Raw genomic sequence first — 23,060 nt, forward strand, 5'->3', positions numbered from 1 at the left:
TTTTCCGCAACACACCTAAATCGACGCGCGTGTGTGGGCGGAAAAGCGCGCAGCGTCTCTCTCTCTCTCTCTCTCTCTCTCTCTCTCTCTCTCTCTCTCTCTCTCTTCTCTCCGTCGTATTCCGCTTTTGTATTCCTCGACGGAGAAACAGAGAGAGAGGTATCGCAAGAAGAAGAATCGCTGTGGGCTACATTTCGAACTTGAACGAACCGTTATCATAATTGCCGCCGCTGTCAAAGCTGTGACTGCGACGATTGCTTGAATATTGCGCAGCGCGCAAGATCCCGCGCGATCCCGGCGAATCGGTGAAAGTGACGCTGAAAAACGGTGTCCGGCGAAAGAAATCCACGTTCACCGCGTAAACGTTAATACCTGTAATAGCGGCGAACTTCTCCCCCTCCTGCTCCTCCCTCGCCGCACGATTAACACCGCTCGAGTGTGGCTCGGCTTCGGTGCTTCGGCTACCGGCCAGTTATCTCTCATTATAACTGCCACGATTTTTTTCAAAACCGGTCTACCGCAACTCGGCTGTAAGCATGCATAGGATTCCCGCGGTCGCTCCTCCTGCTCTCTCTCTCTCTCTCTCTCTCTCTCTCTCTCTCTCTCTCTCTCTCTCTCTCTCTCTCTCTCTCTACCTTGGAAACGCATTTCCATGTCGCCGAGCGACATGGAGGCAAGGGTGGTGGTGGCGCAGCCGCGTAAACGTTGCTGCTAAGCGTCGATCGCTATTAAGTGTAAAGCAATCTTCTTGGAATATCAAACGACAAAGCCGTATGTCTCAATGTGTCGTTAACAGCTAGCAGCAGCGCCGCGAGAAGTGAGCTTCTCGACCGAGCTCGACCATTATTAACTCGGCGACTATCTCGTCCGCTTCAACGCTCCGAGCGACGCGCGATCGACGCGCATTGTTATAGCAGTTTCGATTCGATAACGAGAGATAAGACAAACGCGTATTTCGCGGCGTTTCCGCGGCTTGTATCGCATCGCGCGCGCGCGCGCGAGTGAAAACGACGAGGACCGAAACGGGCGAAACACGACGGAGAACGAGACGCCGCCGACGGTTCGCGTTGAGAACACTGCCTCGATCAGCGAGAAGTCACGAACGCAAAAGGAAGGCGAGGTGAGGTAAAAGAGTTTTGTTTGGGGAGAAAAGGAAAAAGAGGTGAGCTACAACTCCGCGCGGCGCGGGAGCCGCGCAGCCCGAGCACGTTCGGTTCTTTGTTGAGGATTCGGCCGTAAGTAAGTCTGCGCGCGCGCGCGCGGTAATTGAAGGGCCGACCGGCCGGGGACGGAGGGACGACGTGCGTATTAACACAATATAATATTTGCATTATAATTAATAATATTTGTATTTCCCCCCCGCGCGCGCGCATATTCCAGCACTCTCAACGCTGAAGAAAAGAAATTAAGTATCTCTCTCTCTCTCTCTCTCTCTCTCTCTCCAGCAGCCGTGTCGGAAATAGACAAGACTCGAGTAATCTCGAATAAACATCCGCGGCCGAAGAAATTTCACGAGACAACAAAATATCACTTTTCTTTCTGTGCGAAACTGTGGGAGGAGAGACACACACACGTGCGCGCGACCGGCCGAGAGACAATAACAATACGAAGGCACACTCGAGAGAACGGCTTTCCGCGCGTGAGCGAGTGAGCCGCTCTCATAATGAGAGCAGGAAACGCGGAGCGCCTTTCCAGTGTCTGGTTCGTATCACGCCTTTCCTCGGATCGGGGAGAAACCGAGGAGGAAAAGCAGCTAGCCGGGGAAAGACGAAGCGTGATCGGAGGAAACTCGAGTAGTATTCGATCGTTATTTTTGGCGCGCAGGAGCGCCCAAGTGGCCGCCGTCTGACAGGTCGAGCTGGTTTCTGACCTGCTAAAACAAACCCTGGACCTATCTCGGACCGGTTCTTATCCGAGTCCCACATCCCGAGGCCTAGCCGCGCTAGTCTAAAACGAGTGGATACCCCACTGTGTTGTCTTAGTCCCCGGCTAAGCTGCTCCTAGAATGGATGCGAGAGGGGCTTACGTGTTCAAGGATCTCCTCCTCTTCCTCCTCCTCCTCCTCCTCCTCCTCCTCCTACTCCTCCTCCTCTCCACCTTCTCCACTCGAGTACACACGGACGGATACGCGCATTTAACTGCAGCGATTTCCAAAATATCGCTTACGCGAGGTGGAACCGAAACTGAAATGCTGCTCCCCTCCTCCCTCTCTCTCTCGATCACAACTTTCCAAACGCGTGCATGCATTTGAGGATGATTTGACACACGATGCGTCTTTCATCTGCTCCGAGCAAGTTTCTTAATTAATCAGCAAATTCACTGGTAAACATTTCTTCTAGAAAGATAGATTTATATTCGCCAGCGGCTAGAATTTAGAACGTGTCCAACTATGTCGCAGCGACCACTAGTCCGCACCTTCCAAATTTTACAGACATTAGCAACTAAAAGTCGAGCGTCTAGAAGAAGCTTTCACACTGCTCGAGAGAGAGAGAGAGAGAGAGAGAGAGAGAGAGAGAGAGAGAGAGAGAGAGAGAGAGAGAGAGCAAGAAGCTTGCTCGAAGCGAATAAAAGCAGCACATAACCGTATAAATTACCTTTTAACTTGGAGATGCGCGATTGGAGTTCGCGCGATGGTAAATGTGACTCCGCAATAATTAACGTAAAAGATAAACGCGACTGTTCCCGAAATGGCTCGCTGCTGATCGGTGGATCATGGATCATGGATCACGGATCGCCGACGATTACACGTCGCGCGCGACATTTGCTCCTTTCGCTCCGAACGCGCCCTCACGCGTCTCTCTCTCTCTCTCTCTCCTCCTTGCTCGTCGCTGTTTTTACGACGTCCGTAAAGAGGGGCTCGTTAGAGCCTTTGCCGTTGTTGTTCAGCACGATCGTAAATATCGCTCGGCGATATTGTTCAGCGGGACATTGCGCGCGCTTGTCCACGCTGCGCGACGACGATAACCACGCTCGTTTCGGATTATCGACAGCGTCCCCCTCTCGAAATTTTCGACGCGGCACACGTAGCAGGCCCACTCTCAAGCTTTCATCGTGATGCACATATCAACGTGCGCTGCGCGCGCGCGCGCTCCGCCATGTCTCTCGTGCCTCGCTCTCGTGTGTTTTGACATTCCATAAACGGGCCGATGAACACGAGTAAACTTAATATCGCGCCAGGCTCGCGGCGGCGACGCGTCTCGCGTACGAAGCCGCGGTTTGATATTTTTCATCGAGCAATTGACCATGCGCGCGCGGCCGCTCGTGTGCATCGTGACCGGCTACATGAATCTATATATTAGGAGTATAATGTAGTTCGGAGGGCTTTGAGGGCAAGAGAATTGGCACAAGAATGTCAGTTTTGTCGAGGATATTCCAATCACAGCGATTGCTTCTCAACACTTAAATACGAATTCATAATCAATTTAGTCATTTGCTAACAATAGACGCTATAGTAAAAATGTATCGTATTGTGATATACCATCTTAAAAATGGAGCTCTTCGACGTTGCGTTGCTCCTATTTTTTCAATCAGGAGAAAACGCTGACTCAGGAGAAACGCGCAAACGCGCGGTTTAGCAGAAAAGTGAATATATCTGTTGCACAACGCGCGCAGTCACGACGGCAGTTCTCGGGACGGCGACGATCATATTTCTCGATTAAAATAATGCAGGGAAACACGGAGGAAAGATCGTCTCACATTTGTGTCGAACGAATCTCTCAATGGGAAATCTCCCGTTCTTTTTCTTAATATATACGTATATTAACGCCGATGACGAATCACTTTTTCTCGCGAGAGCGAGAGATCGCAGTGACTGACTAGGAAAATGACTATAATTTCGGAGAAATTAACAATCCCCGTTCTCTCAACGTTTAAGTAGGAGGAGGCTATTGAAAATCAAATTAACCGACTCTTGTCCGTTCTCTTTGATTACTTTTGTCCTCCTTTCGAGAACACGGTTCTTCGCGCGCGCGCGCGTAACAATTACTGAACCGAGGTGCGCACGAGGTGCGCAAGGCATGATTGTTCAAGGCGAGAGAGACTAATTTGCACGTTATTTGGTTCGCACCAAGTTTTCTATTACTACGCCTGAGCGGAGCGAGCGGACGCTGTATTATTAATATTACATGAAAATCAAGTTATTCGCAACCGGCTGCGCATCAACACATCTTACAACTTCGTTATGTGCGACGCGAGGCGTAACGCGCGTTACAGGTAAACACCGCGCGCGCTCTCGTGTCCAATTGTAATAAAGCGCGATGGATGTGCCGCGTAACGCGGATGTTTTATGTATTTCCCGAACAGAAGATTACATAAATTTTTACTGTGCGTATCGACGAAATTAAATGCCGCATTAATACAACATGAAGCCATCGTGAGCCGAGTCGTGAGCAAAGTCGAAAGACACGCTCTGTTCGATATCCGCGTCACGTATTATCACGCATACGTGAGAAATATTACTCGGCCGAATAATCGAATCCTCGGCGCCATCGCGAGATCTCGATCCTGACACGTCACGGTTCACCGACTATTACGCTCCTAGAATACCCGGAGGCCTCCGCCTCCTGTCACATTCATCCGTTAATAATGGCTTCCAGCCGAGTTGACTCTCGAGAGGCGAAAACGACACCCTTCGTTTCTCCTATATTATTTATCGCTATATAATAATACAGCGATGACAAAATAATAATTAAAGAACAATTGCCGCGCGATGCGCGATGCGCGACGCAAGACGAGCGCAACTACAAGCCTTTAACTGTAGACGCAGTAATGACACAACATGTCGCTCGGGAGTGGTAAGTCGAAACAGACGCTCGAGTTGAGCCAAATAAAATTAGAGAAGACGCGAGGCAGCGTGGTGGCTTTTTCATTTTTAACGACCCCATGCCGAGCGGCAAGTGCAGAGCGCGCAGTGTGTAGCCCGAAAAACGAGAAAAAGAAAAAAAAAAACAAAGGAAACAGAGATAGGGAGAACGGAGAGGAGAGCGAGAGGGAGAGTAGGAGAGGGCCTTCTTCTCCCTGGCGGGGAGCAATTTCTTTCTTCGGGGCGTGCCTCCAGCGTGCGAGGAGCCGCTCACTTATCGCGTGGTTCTCGCGGGTTAAAGGTACACTCTAAAGTCGGAGGAATACGAGAAGCGCGGGGAAATGAGACGAGATGAGAATACGGCGGAGAGAGCGCGGTCGTCTCGCCGGGAGGTTCGGGAGTGAAACCCGGGAGTGGAGAGAAGACATGGAGCAAAATCGCTCTCGAACACAGATTGTTTCGCGCGTGCGCGTGCGACAGCAAAACGCTAAAATTCACACCGAAATCGAGGCGAAGAAGGTGTCCAACTAAATCCCCCCGTAAATCAACGGCTGCGTCCGTATCGCATTTCGTTGACGATTTCAGTTGACTTGAAGGAAAAGAAAAAAGAAAAAAGAAAGAAAAGGGAAACACGAAACACACCCTCGATCGAGTGAGCGCGAGCCATTGGCGTCTCGCGATTACAGCACGTAATACGAACATGTTCTGCTGAACCGGTACACGGCTATCACTTTGCGACGTAAACGCGCAAGTCGCGCAAAGTCGCGCGCGTGAGAGGCTCGGCAGGAGAGGAAACGGCAGACGCGAAACATTTACCCTGCGTGAGACCGCACGAGGTGAGGAGGGGTGAACGAGAGATGTTGCTTCGAGTACGGGGGACATGTGGAAATTCGTATACGCGTGCTAAAAAACGCGCCTTCAGCCGGCTCGGCGCTCTTCTCGCGAAGCACGCACGCTCGCGCGCGCGCGCGATTTCCGCGACGATGCCGGGGCCTTGAGCCGCGTGGGGAGGGGAACGTATAATTTCGAATCTCGGTTGGAAGCGGCGATCGAGCAGGAAAATAAATGTAATAAGCCGCGAAAGGACTTTCCGGAGTTTGCGCTCGCTCTGCTCTGCTAACCTACGAACGAAACGTCACCAAAGAAATTCTATTCTACTCTATTCTATTTGAGACATTCAACTCCAGAGGGAATCGCGACGATCGTTGTAATCAATAAGCGTGTAAGCGATAAACGTACAACGTGGATGTTTGCGCGATCGCGCAGTTCTCGGATGTACTTCGCGATCACGGCTATTCAGCCGTGCATCTTGATGAAGCGTCTTTTTCTTTATTGCATATATGAATGTGTAAGCTCCTCTCTCTCTCTCTCTCTCTCTCCTCTCTCTCTGTGCGTTGAAAATAAATTTCCCTACATTTCAAAGTATACAAAAAGTACAAAATATCTTCTTCGAAATAGCGCGCTCTGAAATTATAAATACTTGCGTAAAAGCGCAAGTTGCTACTTATTATACAACCACTTTAATTATTAGTGATTGGGTAATACGTATATAATTGTTCCCGAGATATTAAAGGTGGCATGGCTGATATGACGCATAGAGAAGAGCAACAGAAAGTCTACCACCGATGATGGCTCAATTATCAAAATGTTTTGCATAATGCACGCGCATTATGGAAGTATTGATCAAGATTATGCAATAATATCAAGGATGCAAATGTAATCCTGGTCGTCGTCCATAATTTACCGCGTACGAGGAAAATCACGCTGAAAGGAGAAGCAGCGCGACGCGATGACAATAATTCCAATTCGTGTAAACACCATTGCGGAATATATCAATTCTCGACGCTTAAGATATGCGCTGGCGATTGTTATTCTTCGGAAGGAAATTGCCTCTACTAACTATTTCGAGAAATAAAGAAACGGTGATCAATGGAAGATAAAAATAACGAAACCGAGGAAAACTGCCTCTTCTGTAGAATTTTTCCTCGTGATTAGCGCTTCCTCAAAATCAACGAAAAGATTCAACAAGTGTCTAAATCAATGATCCCGAAGAGACGACGACATTGCGACAAAGAAGAAAGAACAAAAGTATCGTGTGTTCTACGTTCCAGTTTATAAATTTTACATAAGAATGCGATCGTTCGCCTCGAACGAAGAGGAGCTTCGAAGAAGACGATCGACCTCGCGTGGTTGTCTTGAGGAGCGACAGTTGACTTTTGAAATTTGTTTCTACGACGTCGAGGTCACTCGTGCCACCTCTCTCTCTCTCTCTCTCTCTCTCTCTCTCTCTCTCTCTCTCTCTCTCTCTCTCTCTCTCTTTTTAGCTTTTTAGCCCAAGCAGAGTCGTATCCGGGGTAAGCGATTTTGAACGCTCCTCCACGTGACTCCAAGCTGGAGTTGTTTCTCTCTTGAATTAACCTGACGTATGCACGAGGATCGATCGTCCTTCTGTTTCATGCTAAATCGATCGTCTTGGGCTTCTATTTTTACGAATAGCCCGTGTAACAGATGCCTATTTACACTTGCTGATTGCGATGACGCGTAAGTCCGACGCGACTGGAAAGCGCGGGAAGTCACGTTTCGTCATCCTCATGGCCATGCGTGTGCGATAAAATATCGCTTCTTATCATTAATGCATTCACGTGTTGTCACGGCGGCGCGAGGAACGTGACCGGCTAGTTTAGCGATGTTTTCGTCGAAATTTTATGTCGCCCTACCTATTGCCTCTTACGTACGTTGGAATAAATACGGAAAAGATACAAAGGATTTTTCTTTACCCCAGCTTTATCTTATTCATGTGTTGTGAGAGAGAGAGAGAGAGAGAGAGAGAGAGAGAGAGAGAGAGAGAGAGAGAGGACAACCGTTCATTCAACAAACCTTTGAACAGGAATAACGTTATAACGTAATAATGATAAAGTTATATTTCCGTTATATCCGGTTAATATAATTTCATATGCTGTTAGATTACTGCCCAAATATTCAATACAATAATACAATAACTTTAATCAATTTATTTCTTCGTAATTTTTTCTCTCTAATCTATCCGTTATCTTTCATAGATTTTCAAAGCTGAATATTAATTTTTTCAAGACACATGCAGAGAGAAAAATGGACAAATTGCGAAAATCACGTGCGCGTGCGTCCTCTTCTGCATGTGTGCGTGTTTTATTGAGTCGCACATTTTGGCTTCACCGCGCGCGTTCGCGACGGTAGATACTAATTATCGATGCGTAGAATTACTTTTACCTCGCGCACTTCCAGGTGTCGGCCAATAAAGTGAAGGACAAACGATCTCCGGCTGGTTTGTTTTTGAAATTCAGGCGGTGAGAACGGGTCGGGAGCGACCAGTGCCATTAAAAGTTTATGCAGATTCGAGCTTTTACGAGCGCGCCGATTCGCTCGTGGCCGATTATCAACAGTTTTAACAATTATTATTTACGTCTCACGCGAGTCGCGGAACGTGCGCGAGTCGATCCCCGCGGGGAAATTGCCCGATTCTAACGTAAATCCCGAAAAGTATCGTAGGAGAAAGCCCCGGGGCGTCTCCTCCTCGTAGCTCGTCTCAGCGAGTCCGCCTCGTGAAAAAGAGACGGCTGCGGGAAAAAAAAAGGTGGGAATGTGTCGCAACGGTTTCGGTTCCCTCGCACTGCCGATGCCAGGCGTTGGGCAAGCAAGCGAGATCCGGTGAATCGTGTCGAGCAAAATGGCAGAGGCTGACATTAAAAGTCGCAGAGTCAGAGAGAAAAATGGGAGGGAAACTCGAAAAATGCTCGCGAGCATTTCTACCGAGCATATCGCGGAGTTGTTGCTTGTGCTTTGCTCTCCATTTCCCGATTCAACGGAATCGACAAGACCTGATCGAACTTTTTACCAAGAACATGTTCTTCAAATGGGTAGCGAAATGTCAAGTGTCAGATTATGTAGCGAGTCATCCGATTCCGATTGCATAATGACATCAATGGCGCTTCTTGTAAGAAGGAAGAAAAATTAGGAAATCTCTCGGATATATAATCAAATAGCATATTTACCGGTCTCTCAGGAATATAGAAGTAATAAAATAAACGACATGTCTTCCAGAGCTGGATATGTACAGAATGAATCAGGGGATAAGGAAGAATAAATAATGTCCGTGTAGAGAGAGAGAGAGAGAGAGAGAGAGAGAGGGAGAGAGGGAGAGAGAGAGAGAGAGAGAGAGATGAAGAAGACTCGAACCGATAAATATCATCAACCTTGTAATCTGAAATTCAAAAAAATTCCCGGATAAATATTTGTCGTCCGATAAAGCGACGATAATTCCAGAGGAACGTGAGAGAGTCGGTCGGTGCGTGAGAGATGCATAAAAGTGTAAAAATTACTCCGCAAGAGCTAGAGCGAGAAGCGCCACATCGCGCGTTATTCTCGCCGGTGCGAGCGAGAAAATAATTTGCGCCTATCGACACCGATAGTACAATCGGTCGCCATTTTTTATTTTCACCGGACGCGCGAGCGCGCCTGAAATCGATCTCGCGGGCTGGAATAATACAGCCGTTATTTTTATCGGTCAGGGCGAATTATCCCCGACGCGCGGGAACTTGCCGGAGCTTCTCATTCATCATAGCTTCAGCAGCGCCCGCCTTTGCAATTTCTCATCTCGAATAATGCATCGCTTTCCAAGGTCGCGCGGGCGAGCCTTATGCCACCGCGCGCCACCACAGTCCATCGCAAAATTTCGCGCGCGAGCGATTACGATACGAGCGCGGCCGCTTTACGACAATCACTCATCGTCGTAATTTATGTGATTTAATTTGCCGGCCTGTCAGTGCCATCTATGTCCTGCGCCGGCTATTAATCCGCAGGGGACATCGTTTTCATCACGTAACGACATAGTTATGCATTTATTTGGTGCAGCCAGCTCGATGTGCGCACCGAACGCCGCTCAAGGATTTCCGCCGTTCGGTGTTCAACATCCGTAAATCCGTGTATATCTAACCGCGAAGCTAACCACTACGAATGTCCGATCGATCGCAGCGCGATAGAACTTGAGATCTCCGCAAAACGCACCGCGAAACGCCGCGAACAGAAACGTAAGCCAGTCTCTCTCTGTTCGATACGATTCTTGTGTCTTTCTCTTTTTTCCTTTTGCCCGAATACCCTCTCGGTTCCTCTCGAGATCGCGCGCTGATCCCTCTTTTGGAAAGATAAGCCGCCATCATATCGAGCGTATCTGCGACAAATCGCGCTTGCCGTGCCTCTGGCGAGAGGTATCGCGAATCCGCGAAGCGAGAGCTGCTTCCATATCGACCCGATACTCGAAAGACTTTTTCCCGGACGCTGAACTTGGTCGCTACTAATCGCGCTTGGCATACGCCTTCGGATTACCTGGAATAAATGAACGCGACTGAAACGCGTTTCGGTCGCCGCGCGAAATCGGCGTCAACAACACGGGAGCGGGGGAGTTGACGAAAGAATTGCGACGAACAAACGGATCGTCGATAAATCATGCCAGAGTGAGGGAGGGGCACAGCGCGCGGCGCCATATTAGGCGCTTCTAATAAATCGGCTTCTTTCGAGGCGTGCAATTTCTCAGCAATCCGCGCATCGAAATTGCAGCGCCATGTACGGCGCGGCGCGGTAATCAAAGTACACCGGGTATATAAGGAAAACGGCGCGAGCGTGGAAGAGCGCGGCGCGCAGCATTAAAGGTAAGCCCCACGCGAGAGCCGCCTCGGTCATGGTTGGTTAAGGTCCTTCGAAAATGGGTGAACAGGACACGAGCCGTAGCGCCTCGTTGTTATGTGGGAAAAAATGAGAGGAAGGATAGATCGTACAGCGCGCAAGATCCTTCGCGCACCGCCTATCGTTACGTGTCTCAATTAATCGCACGCGCGCGCGCGCGCGCGCGCGCGCGGACGCGGGCGAGCCTCCCGCACGTCAGGATGACACACGTCGTTTCGCGTGCGAATGAGACATCGCCTCGCGGCTAGGCACGACAACGTCGTGCTATTTCGTCCCGTCGAATCCTCTTCATTTCCTCCGAGAGAGAGAGAGAGAGAGATCAGCCGTGCGCACAGAGACCAAAGTTACTTGACATTCGCGACGATAATCGCACAGTAAGAGCCAATCATTGTCGTTTGCGCGACAAGTGTCGCTGCGTTCTCAATGACAATAGCCTTGTGTGCGCACACTGCCACCGCCGCTCTTTCGTCAAAGCGAGCGAGAAGTATTCCTGACGACAAAAGACGACCACAAATTTCGCGAAATTAACCGCATCTCCTCCTTCTCTCGCAGATACAGCTGAGCCGACCGATCGCACTTTGGACATCCCGTAAAGCTGTGCGAGAGATCGAGCCGCGCTGTGCGTGTCAAAGCCGGAAGTGCCGTAACGCACCGAGAATAAGATCCTGAGGCACGATTCATGCGATTACGGTCGCGACTTTTCGCGACCGCATTATATAGACGCGCACATACACACACACACACACACACACACACATACAAGGCGGTCGGTGTCGCCGGGCTTTCGATGTATCGCGGTCGCGCCGCGCCGCGTCGCGTCGGTGCATAAAGACGCACGGTGCAACGATGCAGCGCCGCGGTAACGCTCGTAAATGCATGCACCGACGTTGTTCTCGTTCGTCGTTACATGCCTGCATAAACGCGACCGGGTATCTCGACGAGCTTTAATGAGTTTCGTGGCGAGGCGAGGCGGGACGAGGCGGGACGAGGCGGGACGGGACGGGACGGGACGGGACGGGACGGGACGGGACGGGACGGGACGGGGCGGGACGGTGCGAGGCGAGACGAGGCGAAGCGAGCCAAGACACGGACGGCGCAGCGCGCTGCGGCGAGACCAGGCGAGGCAAGGCGGCAACGGGAACGCGCGCGCGCGCGCGCGAGGCGTTACGAGGCGATGCATAGGTCTCTGTGAATTTTTTTTATTTCTAGTCTTCAGTTTTATTGTTGCGCTCCATTGTGCCGATCGAAGGCGTGGTCGGCCGAAGACATTGCTCCTGCCTTGCACTTTCGTGTTCTCCGATCTCGCCGAGGCCGCGCGCGCTCTCATCCCTCTTAACCGCGCGCGCGCGCGCGCTCGCCATCGATCACTGACGCGCGACGGCGCGCTAAAAAGCGAACTGATTCGCGTGATAATTCATCGCTTAATTGCCAGCGCCATTGTTTGAGACGCGTGCACCATTGTGCATTCAGTCGGATACTTAACCCGTAACCGATAGCGATAACATGGGCCTTCTTTCGTCCGAGCGCGCGCTTGTACGTTCCTCCTCGACGCGTCTTTTTTTGGCCTACTTGTTCTCTTTTATAAATATATTTATGAATGAAATTATTCTCTCTTTCTCACTCTCTTTCTCTTTCTTTCGGGAAATGGCTCAGCTCGTCGCCGATTATTGTAAAACCGCGATATTCGACCGCAATTTGCGATCACTGCATTGTATCGACGCGCTCCACACCGTAACCGATAATGATGGTTTCGTGTTTTTAAAAGCGTTATATGTTATTACGAAACATTACTCGCGATAACGAATTGCGGAATGTCGGATACTACTTTGTGTACGTTCGACGTTGCTGATCGATACTGTCATTGTAGACTGACTACTTTTCTACTCGGGTTGCACTTGAGATATTCAGGATTGACAGCATGTAAAATCGAAAAATGACGGGTCGACGGTTCTTCTTCCAACATCGAAAGTCACACATCCTTTCGAAAATCCAAAATCAAATCGCGAAATCGAGCAATTTTCGACTCGTCGCCAACCTCCCCGATCGCTGAATCGTCTGGTATACGTTAACACGTCGACACGTTAAACTGACCGGTGACTGACAATACAAAATTTAATAAATAATATCCTAATATTAAAAATTAAGTTTTAAAAATTTATGAAAAAAGAAAAATGTGACTATATATTGTATTTTTATTAATATTAATATATATATATATATATATGTATATATATGTACGCACGGCGCAAACGGAAAGATCGACGGAAAAAGTGCTGGACGCTTAACGTACTTAAGGTATAAGCGGAGGAGGAATCCGGAAAAAGCGGGTCCCCGGTAATAATTCATCGATTTGCGTCGCGTTGATTGTGGCGACGTCGCCGTCGCGCCAACGGTAGCAGACTCCACGAAAACACACAGGCGATACATTGAATTCTCGCGGGCCGATTCATACGAAGCGTACCGTATTAAGTTCCAGCAACTGACAACGTGCGCGTAAGGGGAGCCGGATACGATAAGGAATTATCGTTCGGGGGCACGGACAGAGGAGGGCCCACACGGACGCGAGGCCCCGCCGTACACAAGTCTCCTTTATCGCTCTTGCACACCCGATATATCTCTCGCTCGCCACGGACATACTTGGGAAACTCGGAGCCGTGCGGAGTTCCTTGGACTTCGACGTCGCGAGTTGTGAGTCGCGAGTCACTCGCGAGCTCCAGCCTGCGGGACCTTCGGGTACGTCTCCCGATTGCACCGCAAACGCTGTGGCACGAAAGCGACGCGCTTTCGTGATCCTAGGATGCTAAGTTTTTTTTCTCCTCAGTCTCGCAACGAGCGAGATTGTGAAAATGAGAGCGAAAAAGAAACGCTACGCCTCGGAGTATTTGACGGCGATATCGCGGGAGCTTGCTCGGATAGATTGTTTGTGGAAAGCAAATCAAGGCAGAGAGACTGTCTGATTTTTGTGCACTAAATTGCGTTGCACTCGTGCTTGAGATCAAGTAGACAAGTATTTATGATATTGCGTGAAAGAGTCGGAAAAACTAGAAAGAATACGAGATCATTCACAAAGAGGGAAATAATAGAGAGAGAGCTCTTATCTTTTGTCTCGGCTTAGGGGTTAAGCTCGAAACGCCAGTGATATTGATATCGATAGTCGTGTCTGGTAACTTACTCCCACACGAGAAAAGTTTCAAATAATCTAATTTTTTTCTCATTTTCGACATCATATATATATATATATATATATATATATATATATATATATATATATTCCCGTGTGCCCAATTATTTACATTCAGCTCAGAGATCAAAATCTCTCCGTAATTTATAAATACGGCGGGGGGGCGAGAGGGAGGGCAACCGATTCCACCGTAACTCGCCGTAACTCGAGTTATGCGACGATCCATAATGCATTCGAGCGTTGAATTATACAACAATCGATGCCGAATGTCGCTCGAATAAATATTAATCGCCGCCGCCGGTCTACCGGGACGACGCTGTTGCACTCGGACGGGAAAATACTCGCGGATGCAACATTTTCCGCGCTGCGTGGCGCATGCGTGGCGCGCCTTGCTTTGTTGCTCTCCACGCATTAAAATATCTTTGCACGTTGGAAAGTGTTTACGGACTGAGGATATTTTCGGACGTGAAAACGTTTCCACAGTGCGAAGAGATCGACCAAGTCACACGTCGTGCAGGAGGGGCGGGATAGGCGGCGGGAATGATTGGCAAAGATGCAAATCTCAATAACCTCGTCGCAATAACCAAAATTATTGGAAAAAGTTTTCTCCCCTCATTCGCGCCGAGTCACGCATATTGCCGGAAGCAATTTGCCGCCATCGCGTTTGCGCTCGTTTATGCTATTGTTCACTTGGACGAAACTACTGTATATCGAACTGCGATGAAACTCTTACATTTAAAACGTGTCGAAATAAATCCGTCTACTGAAATAAATGTCTTTTCCAATAATTTGCATCATATATGAATACGTACGTACATTATGATTGTTGATTGATGACGCGGTTAATTTGTCATTTCCGCAATTTGACGTATTACAACATCGTGTATCGTGTTACACGTGCAGATAATCTTCTGCAGATATTGCTTTGGCTCAAAGTCCTAAATTTTCAGACACTCTGTTAAAATTCGGTCTATCTATTCTACATTTATCTTCTTTTAAAACATACACGAGTGACTTGGGCGCGAGATACGCGCTATCTATACCAAACAGAATTTCAAAGGGCAAAAGTGCAAAAGATTATCAGATAAATCTTTTTGTCGTCTCGCTCGAGAGTATTTACCGTGAACGGAAAGATAGAAAAAAAAGCTGCTTCTCTTTCGGAGAAAGAGATCTGTCGCGTCTCTAATCGTGAAAAATATTTATCCACATTCGTCCACGTTTCAATATACTTCGCTCCAATTGTCGTCGTCGATCCTACGAAACTCAACGGTCGATATTATTACAACCACGTTAAGTAGCAAAAAGCGACGAGGGGGAGAGAGAGAGAGAGAGAGAGAAGACGAGCAGAAGAATCGTACGTTCCGTCGAACTTTTTCAACGCTACTTCTCCGGCGGATAAGATTAATTACTTTTTAATGAAAGTGTTTGCGCTATTCTCATCGACCAGAGATACAAAATTCTAAGATTACTGCCACAGAAAAAGAAACGTAATTACGGCACGGAAGTTATCGTCTCCTACGGCACTGTTATTCTCGGCGCTTGGCAGCTAACGGCTACAAGTGGGGGAGGCTGATTATAAAAGAGCCCGATAACTTCCGAGCCTTCGATCGATATACGATATACACACACACACACACACAGTTTCGTCGATACCTTAATCCTAAATTACGAAATTTCGACATTTCGAATGAGTCTTCTTTTCCCGTTTCGCAATCAAAAGCTGACTTTCCTACCCGTAGCTATCGCGAGAGTAAAATACCACGGCCTTTTAATTAATTTAACAATCGCACAAGAGATGTATCTAGAATGACGATGATGATGATGATGATGAAACGAGAATGGTCGGATACGTAACGACGGCCCGGTTCGTTCGCCAGAGACCGACGTGAGATACGCGATAAGATTTACCGCGATAAAGCAGCGTTCAATTTTCACAAACGTCAGTCGTCGATTATTCGGAAAAGGGAGACGTGAGATAAGGATTAATTTGGGCGCACGTGTCATTAAGAAGTTAATTAATGGTAGATCTTCGCCATGGAACCGGCAACAGGTCCACAGCACACTTGGCAACGTTGCCATCGGTTAAAATGTAAACAACTGAGAGTGTGGTACACTTTGTGCTAAAAGTTTCAGGATCGTTGGATCGTACAATCCGACGCAAAAGCAGCGTTCTCTTCCTTTCACTCGAAAACGTCGAAAACGTTGCATGAAATCCAGTGAATTCGAACCGAATGTTCGTATAAATTATTCAAATTGTATCCAATTGCTCGTATCCATCTCGTATATATATATATATATATATAGGGGATAGGGGAGACGAAAATTATTTAGGATCAAAGCGATGAAAAAAAATTGCGATTAACAAAAACACAGCGATAATAATAATAATTAATATCACATTTAATTATTATATATAGACATCACGTTATAACTACCGATTTCAAATGGCAGATGCGCGACACTCAAACAAAATGCGAATAATCAAAATTCAATCTCAAGGGTACGTTGTTCACAGCACGTTCGCGACTCATGAAGCTCTCTCCGCGAGCTTCGTGTGAAATTCGATTCAAGAGGAGATAATCGAGATAAATTTGGGCGACTGTGAATCGTCCTTGGTTAGCCGAGACATTTCGAAAAATGAAAACTTTCCCTTGCGTACATACAACAAGGAAGAAAAGCCCTGGCAACGGTTTTGGACAGCCCTGGGAGAGAAAGAGCAGAGAGACCGACAAAGCTTACTTCACGAGATCAGGTTGGTGGGGAGCAGGGTGGGCGGACGAGGGGTAGCGACGAAGAGGGGGAGAGTGGACGAGCAGGTCCTTAAGATCCCTTGAAAAATGAATCTCCCACAGGTTCAGGGCCGCCGGGACCCGCGGCCCTCCCCGGACCGCGATCGAGTGTCCGGACCAAAAACCATCCCTAACCTGCGTCACAACTGAACGAGGTTGGATTTTTGTTCTGGTATATGGATACCCCGGCGCGATAATGATCTCCGGTCTTACAAAAGTCTGGCGTTTTCCTCCTCTCGAGGCACTTTCGTAATTCTTGAAACCTCTACAATTTCGAAACCTCGCCCGGATTAGATTAGCTTAAATCTCTACGACACGACATTGGTCGGGAGTTTTTCCGAAACCTCATGCTCCAAACTGATCTGTTGGGGTTAAGTCTTGGTCGATTGTCTGCTTCAAAGTTTTTTAAACGTCTAACAACGTCTTCTTCAGCAATTGCATTTGCTTCTCGCTCTAACCGTTTGTACGCTTGTCGTAATAAGCACGAGTGTATACCCATGACGCTCCTATATTGACTAAAATTCCTATGTTAAACAAATGTTACTCCCGACGGATAATATATGGAAATGCTGGCGGAACTTTCAATAAAGAACCGTGGACTGAATGAATGGCTTATTTCAATCGAACGCGATAGAATAAAATTTGGAAAATAAAACGGAAAATTTCAACTGTCTCGGTGCAACTCGAGATTCGAGATAGGACGCAGGTAGAGATTCGCGAATTTCGCTGGATATCTCAGAGTCAGACTCCTTCCAACCTTCAGACCTGAAAGATCCAAGCGGTGAAAATTACAGCTCAAAGATTAAACTCGACTACGAGTTACTTACTCGAAATCAAAAAGTCACGACGTCAAGAAACGTCTCGCGGCTAACTTGCCGGTGCAATAATTTTCATATTCATAACTTTTGAGAGTTCAGATATTTTTCCTTGGCTATAAATACACAGAGATTTTTATGTTTATTCCAGATAAATAAAATACTTGACCAATCGTGAAAAAAATTACAAATTATACTTTCAGAATTGGTTCTTTTGAAAAAAAAAAAAAAAGCCAAGTTCCAATTCTTGCACGTAGAGGTAAAAAGTAGTCGGAAAACTCATTGAAATCAGAAAGTATTAAGACAAAACAAATAAATAAAACATCAATGACCGGTATTACGACCGGACAAGTATTATATCGAGAGTATTTATTTTTACTTATTCATGTAAATTCGACATTTAAATTTTACTAAAATATTAATGTGAAAGTGACGTCAAGTGTTGTCTTCGTGATTATTCTCGATTTTTTTCGACAAAAATAATGCCCGTATAATTAAGGAAATTCCCGAGGAAGATTCAAAATTATCAAAAAAATAAAGAGAAATACAAAAAGCGGTTGAAAAAGGTTGAAAAAGGTGAACGCGATCCAGAGGATTGCAATATTTTATTTAAATTTTTACCAGTCCATATATTATTATTCCTTTTCGCGTTCTCCGCTATTCCCCAAGACAATTTTACGCGAGATAATCCAGAAAGTATAAAAATCTTGAGATCCTGAAATTCTAAATTCGCGAATTCCGCTTTAGAAGAACGCTTTATTAGTTCTTCGTGCAATTCAATCAATCGGAATCGCGTTGAATCACGTTTCCGCTGGTAGGATTATTATTATCGTCGTACAAAGGAATCCGACACGAGAGAAGGACAAATTTATTCTCATACGCTTCGTTCTATCCCTCTCTCCGCGCTCCGCGTGCGCGACTCGGCGCACTCGCGCGGCGGAGTGTCGTGCGCGGATAATGGATTTCCCTGGTTGAAGCATCACACGACGAGCCGGCTCTTGCATTTTGTAAGTACCATCGAACCAACCCATGGCGTCCCGAGGAAGCTGGATATCCAACTTCCTCGGGCCGTGTCTCAAACACAGTCGGCACTTTAATCCTTCGAACGCCAGAGAGATACGCAAACAATGACCCAGTTATGGAATCGCTCGAATCTCTCGCGCATAGAGGAAAAGCATAGAGGAGATCTTGAGGATAATCCGCGTTGCCGTAAAATTTCGCAAAACAGCTTCCCCGCACGAACTGCGGGGAATATCAGTAGACTGAATCTTGCGAACCGATCGGAATCACGATCGGTAGACTCACAAGAAGTTCCTTCTATTCCGAATGCGAATTAACCGGAGATTAAAAAAGGAAAAAACAGAGCGAGAGGCGGCGAACGTCACACATCATAACGTCAGCCGGAAAGTAGTCGCTCGCGACTTTGCGATGTTGCACAGCCGTGTCCTTACATCATTCTGCGGTATGTATGTCACGAAACTCTTCGCGAGCGAATCCACATTCTCGAAATGTCGCGAGACCAATCCTAGAACGCTTTCGACCATTTGAAATACAAATGTTGCACATGCATGAAACACGCGCGCTTTGATCTTTCAGATGAAAGGTGAGTCTGACGGGGACAATTTACACGGTGTCAATTTCAACTTTCGCGGAAAACCCTCAGCCTACCAGGACTGGGCTATTTTCTCGGTGGATGCATCCAGAGCTGAATTGCCTATCTCGCCTAGAGGTAACGTAACTTCATTCGACCGGTAATTGAAACAAATTGAGACAGCAAAGAAAAGCCGAAGTAAAAGATCCACGATCCACGTCGAACACGGCGCACAGGCACGCTCGCTTTCAATTTCCGTCGAAAGGCTCCGATTGAATTCTCATTTTTCCCGTAAATGTTAATCTGAGCCTCGCTCGGGCTAATCACGCGTCACGCGTGAGACTCTAGCTTGTGCGACGACCATTGTGTGAATGTGCGGAGCCAAGCAAAACGGAGCGAAGCAAGAAAAGAAACAAGGAAGAACGAGGAAGAAGGAGCTACTACTAACTACTAACAGCAGACGAACTTTTCGCTTTTATGATGTACCGCGATGGATGCGCAGCGAGTGGGGAGAATAGAATATAATAGTTTCGTAGTTTCTAAATGCTGCAACAAGTCCCCTAGATTACTAACCTGGGCTAATAAAGGGGGGGGGGGGATGCGCGCACGGTAGGTGACCGGTCGCGCGGTGCGTTTGTGTGGTTTACGTGACGCGCGGTAGTCACGCGGTATCCGCCGTGAAATCTCGAGCAAGCCGCCACACATTGTACTGCTCTCCTCGGTGCTAGATCTTATCGAGCGGCATACAAATCTACGGAATTATGAGAAGAAAAGTACAGCGGAACACGGCCGACACTCGTTATATCGCACGCCCTTGAGTCCCGGATTCGGCGAGGCAACGAGACGACGAGAGCACGGCAGTCGGCACCCGAGAGCAAGCAAAATCGCGACGATCGCAGCAGCATTTTTCGGGAAACGCGGGCAACGCGTTTCCTTTCGTTCGCGAAACGAATCGCGGACCTTTGAGAAACTGTGCGTGTATTCGCCCCGCCCCGCTAGTTCGAACGAGACGCGCGCCATTTCCTCGCGCGTTTCTCTCCGATCGAACGAAAGAACCGATGAAAAAAAAAGAAAAAAATCTTTCGTTCCTCTGCTGTCTTCTGTCGCGCGAGATTCAAATGTAACCTAGGCTAGATCTGCGTTATGCGCTTATGATGTTTCCGCGAAAGTTCTCACATTTCATTCAGGCTGCTCTTCATTCTGCAAAAATAAACTCGACCACTTTGTTAATTCTCGATGTACTCTTTTCTCTCAATTTCACAAATTCTCACTCTCTTTCAAACCCTTTCATCTATTCTTCTGGATCCCCAGTGAGACCGAGATATGTCTCTCTCTCTCTCTCTCTCTCTCTCCCTCTCTCTCTCTCTCTCTCTCTCTCTCTCTCTCTCTCTCTCGCTTGACAAAGTCCAGCGGGACGCGTAATTTTGGAAGCAGCTGTACCGCCGCTCTATCGTTCTGTTATTGCGGAGAAATTGATATAACCCCGACTCACACCCGGGCCCTTCGCGTACGTGTAACCGAGTCCCGCCCGTGTATCTGGCCCGATATCGCGGGCATGAAACGAGGAGAGGGGAGACCGATCGAGAGAGGCCAGAGAGCGAGAGACAGGGACAGAGACTAACTGCCCATAATGCCAGAACGAACAGGACGGAAACCTTCCACAAGATTCGAGCTGAAGAGATAGAGACTCCGCGCGCGCGCGCGCGCGCGAGAAAGACGCGGAGAGCAAAGTCGAAGCGAGACACGGCGATGTGCCCGTAAGATGAGATTACGAGAGACACGAATGATCCATAAGATCGAGGGAGATGCACTGCTGGCAAGATCGAAACGACGAGCGAGAGAAGTGGAAACGCACACTCGAGCGAAGACTTGAGGGGATTCTGCAGAGAGACGGAGAACACGACGAGTGGAAGCAAGAAAGTGCACCGATGACGAGGAGAGCGTGAGAGAGAAAGAGAGAAAGAGAGAGAGAGAGAGAGAGAGAGAGAGAGAGAGAGAGAGAGAGAGAGAGAGGGGGGAGAGGAGGGGGGGCCGAGGCGATAAGAAGAGGGGAGGAGGAAGTGACTGATTGAAGGAGTGGAGGAAAGTCTGGTTCGGGCGAGAGGGACCGAACTGTCGAGACGAGGAGGGGAAAAAGTGCCTCGAGCCTTGAGGCATCTCGGGGGAGATTTTTTATCCCTTCAAGGTCAGACCTTCAATATGGCCGCCGTTGGACTACGTCGCGACTCTCCGAAGAGCGAGTGAAAGAGCGACTGCAAGGGCGAACGAGAGAGGAGAGAAGAGAAGAGAGGCGCATAGGGAGAAAAGTTAGAGGAGTGTCGGGCGGCTTGAGAGAACCGTAAACACCTCGGCCGCCCGGTATCGACGGTGATACCAGCCACGAAATGCTCGGCCGGTTTTCCTCGTGGTCGTTTCTCGTCGTCGCGGGATACGTCTGCTTGTGTCGAGAGCGATGCTAATTAAGGCGGAATCGCGAATGAACGAACGAACGAACGAACGAACGAACGAGCGAGCGAGCGAGTTGTCTCGCGGTCGCGAACGTGCGAGTGCGCCCTGTAAGTCGTTGGAATTCTCGTGTAATAATAGAAACTTAGATCTCCTACCGCGTCGCGGAGGAGAAGACTCGCGACTTCATTAACTGTCGGAAACCGAGAGCAGATGGAATGGTTCGCCAGACTCGGCGCTGAATAAAAAGTCGCTGAATAACTCTACAAAATGCCATATTAATACATTCGCTGTGATTGTGACCTTGCCTTTATGCCTTGAACAAGTATGCAGAACCAAGAAACAAGAAACAAAGAAGAGAAATCGTTAAAGAATTAATGTTTCAAAATTGTACAACACTCATTCTGATTGATTGTGTATAGAGTCGAATTTAACTTGACTGAAAACTTGACAAAGTCAGGAGATGATGATAATAATAATAATAATAATAATAATAATAATAATATTGTCGACAACGACAAATAATAAATAATCATAAAACTTCCTTCTCTCTATAATATTGCACTTCGAGTTTACTATCGCTTCAACGCTCGGCTCGGCTCGGCGTCAAATGAGTAATCTTCTCCTGATGAGACGTAGTACGCAAACTGAGTGTATCTTTTTTGTTTTTAAGACCACAGCCACGATAAAACAAGTTACAAAGACGATCGTTTCTCTCGGACGCTCGCAACGTTGAAAGTTGCCGAACAATAAATCATCGCATCCAACGTGGCAGCGCGACGCGACTTCTTTCCATCTGTGTCTACCGTCGCGTCGCGCGGGATCCAACAGCTGAAAGCAAGACGGGGTCCCGGGAGAGGTTGCGCCTTGTTATGATTTAACCCACTTCTCGAAGGTCAAGTCGAAATTAGAAACTCCTACGATTCGCTTCCGACTTTCGTCCGTGCTCGCGCACGATCGCGAGCAGGAATTCGAGGTGGAGAAAGTACTCTTCGACTCCTCCGAGAGCGGTGACGCGGCTTCGTGAGGAGGGAGCAGGAGAAAAGAAAAATGAATCTGCTCCTTTGATCGTAAGAGAGAAAGAGGCAGGGAGAGACGGAGAGAAATTTATTATATCTCGCGCTCTTATTCCCCGCAAAGATGAAAGGATGCGTAGAGGAACGTACCTAATGTATGTGTGTGTGTGTGTGTGTGTGTGTGTCGCGTATTTTCTACAGACACATAAACGCCTCCGTCGTGTCTCATTCCCGAGATTTTACTCTCATCGAATGAAATAAGTCATACAATAGGATTAAATATAAATGTGGGAGGAAGGGAGAAGAGACTGGGCGTGTATAACTCTCGCTGTAAGATCGGAGCGTGAGCAAGTGACACGATGACAACGACGCGCCCGAGAAGCGGACCGGTTTCTCGTCCAATCTTCAATCCTGTAATCTACCGTGGGAGGGACGTAATTTGGAAATTGTAAATAAATCCAGGAGGGCTTTTTTCTCTCTCTCTCTCTCTCTCTCTCTCTCTCTCTCTCTCCCCCTCTCCCCCTCTCCCTCTCCCTCTCGGTTCGAGCCGCGTTACCCTGCGCGACGCGCCTGCGGAAAAAAAAGGGTCGCCAAACAAAAAATATTGCTTTATGACGCCGTGCGGTGACGTTCCTCGCGATCGACCCTTCCTTCCTTGATTGCCCTTTTTTAAGCCGGTAGTTTCTTCGAGATTTTACAACGAACAT

At 47.9% G+C, this 23,060-nt stretch overlaps 1 long non-coding RNA gene across 1 annotated transcript; it reads left to right on the forward strand.

Moving 5' to 3' along the window:
* The first annotated feature begins 861 nt into the window (after window positions 1-861).
* Window positions 862-22,423, forward strand: LOC112589529 (uncharacterized). Its single transcript, XR_003113611.1, has 3 exons — window positions 862-1,120; window positions 18,898-19,030; window positions 22,011-22,423. It is a non-coding gene; the product is annotated as an uncharacterized LOC112589529 (long non-coding RNA).
* Window positions 22,424-23,060: the final 637 nt, after the last annotated feature.

The sequence above is a fragment of the Harpegnathos saltator genome, unplaced genomic scaffold (genome assembly GCF_003227715.2).
Source record: "Harpegnathos saltator strain DR-91 unplaced genomic scaffold, Hsal_v8.6 scaffold539, whole genome shotgun sequence".
NCBI classification, from domain to species: domain Eukaryota; kingdom Metazoa; phylum Arthropoda; class Insecta; order Hymenoptera; family Formicidae; genus Harpegnathos; species Harpegnathos saltator.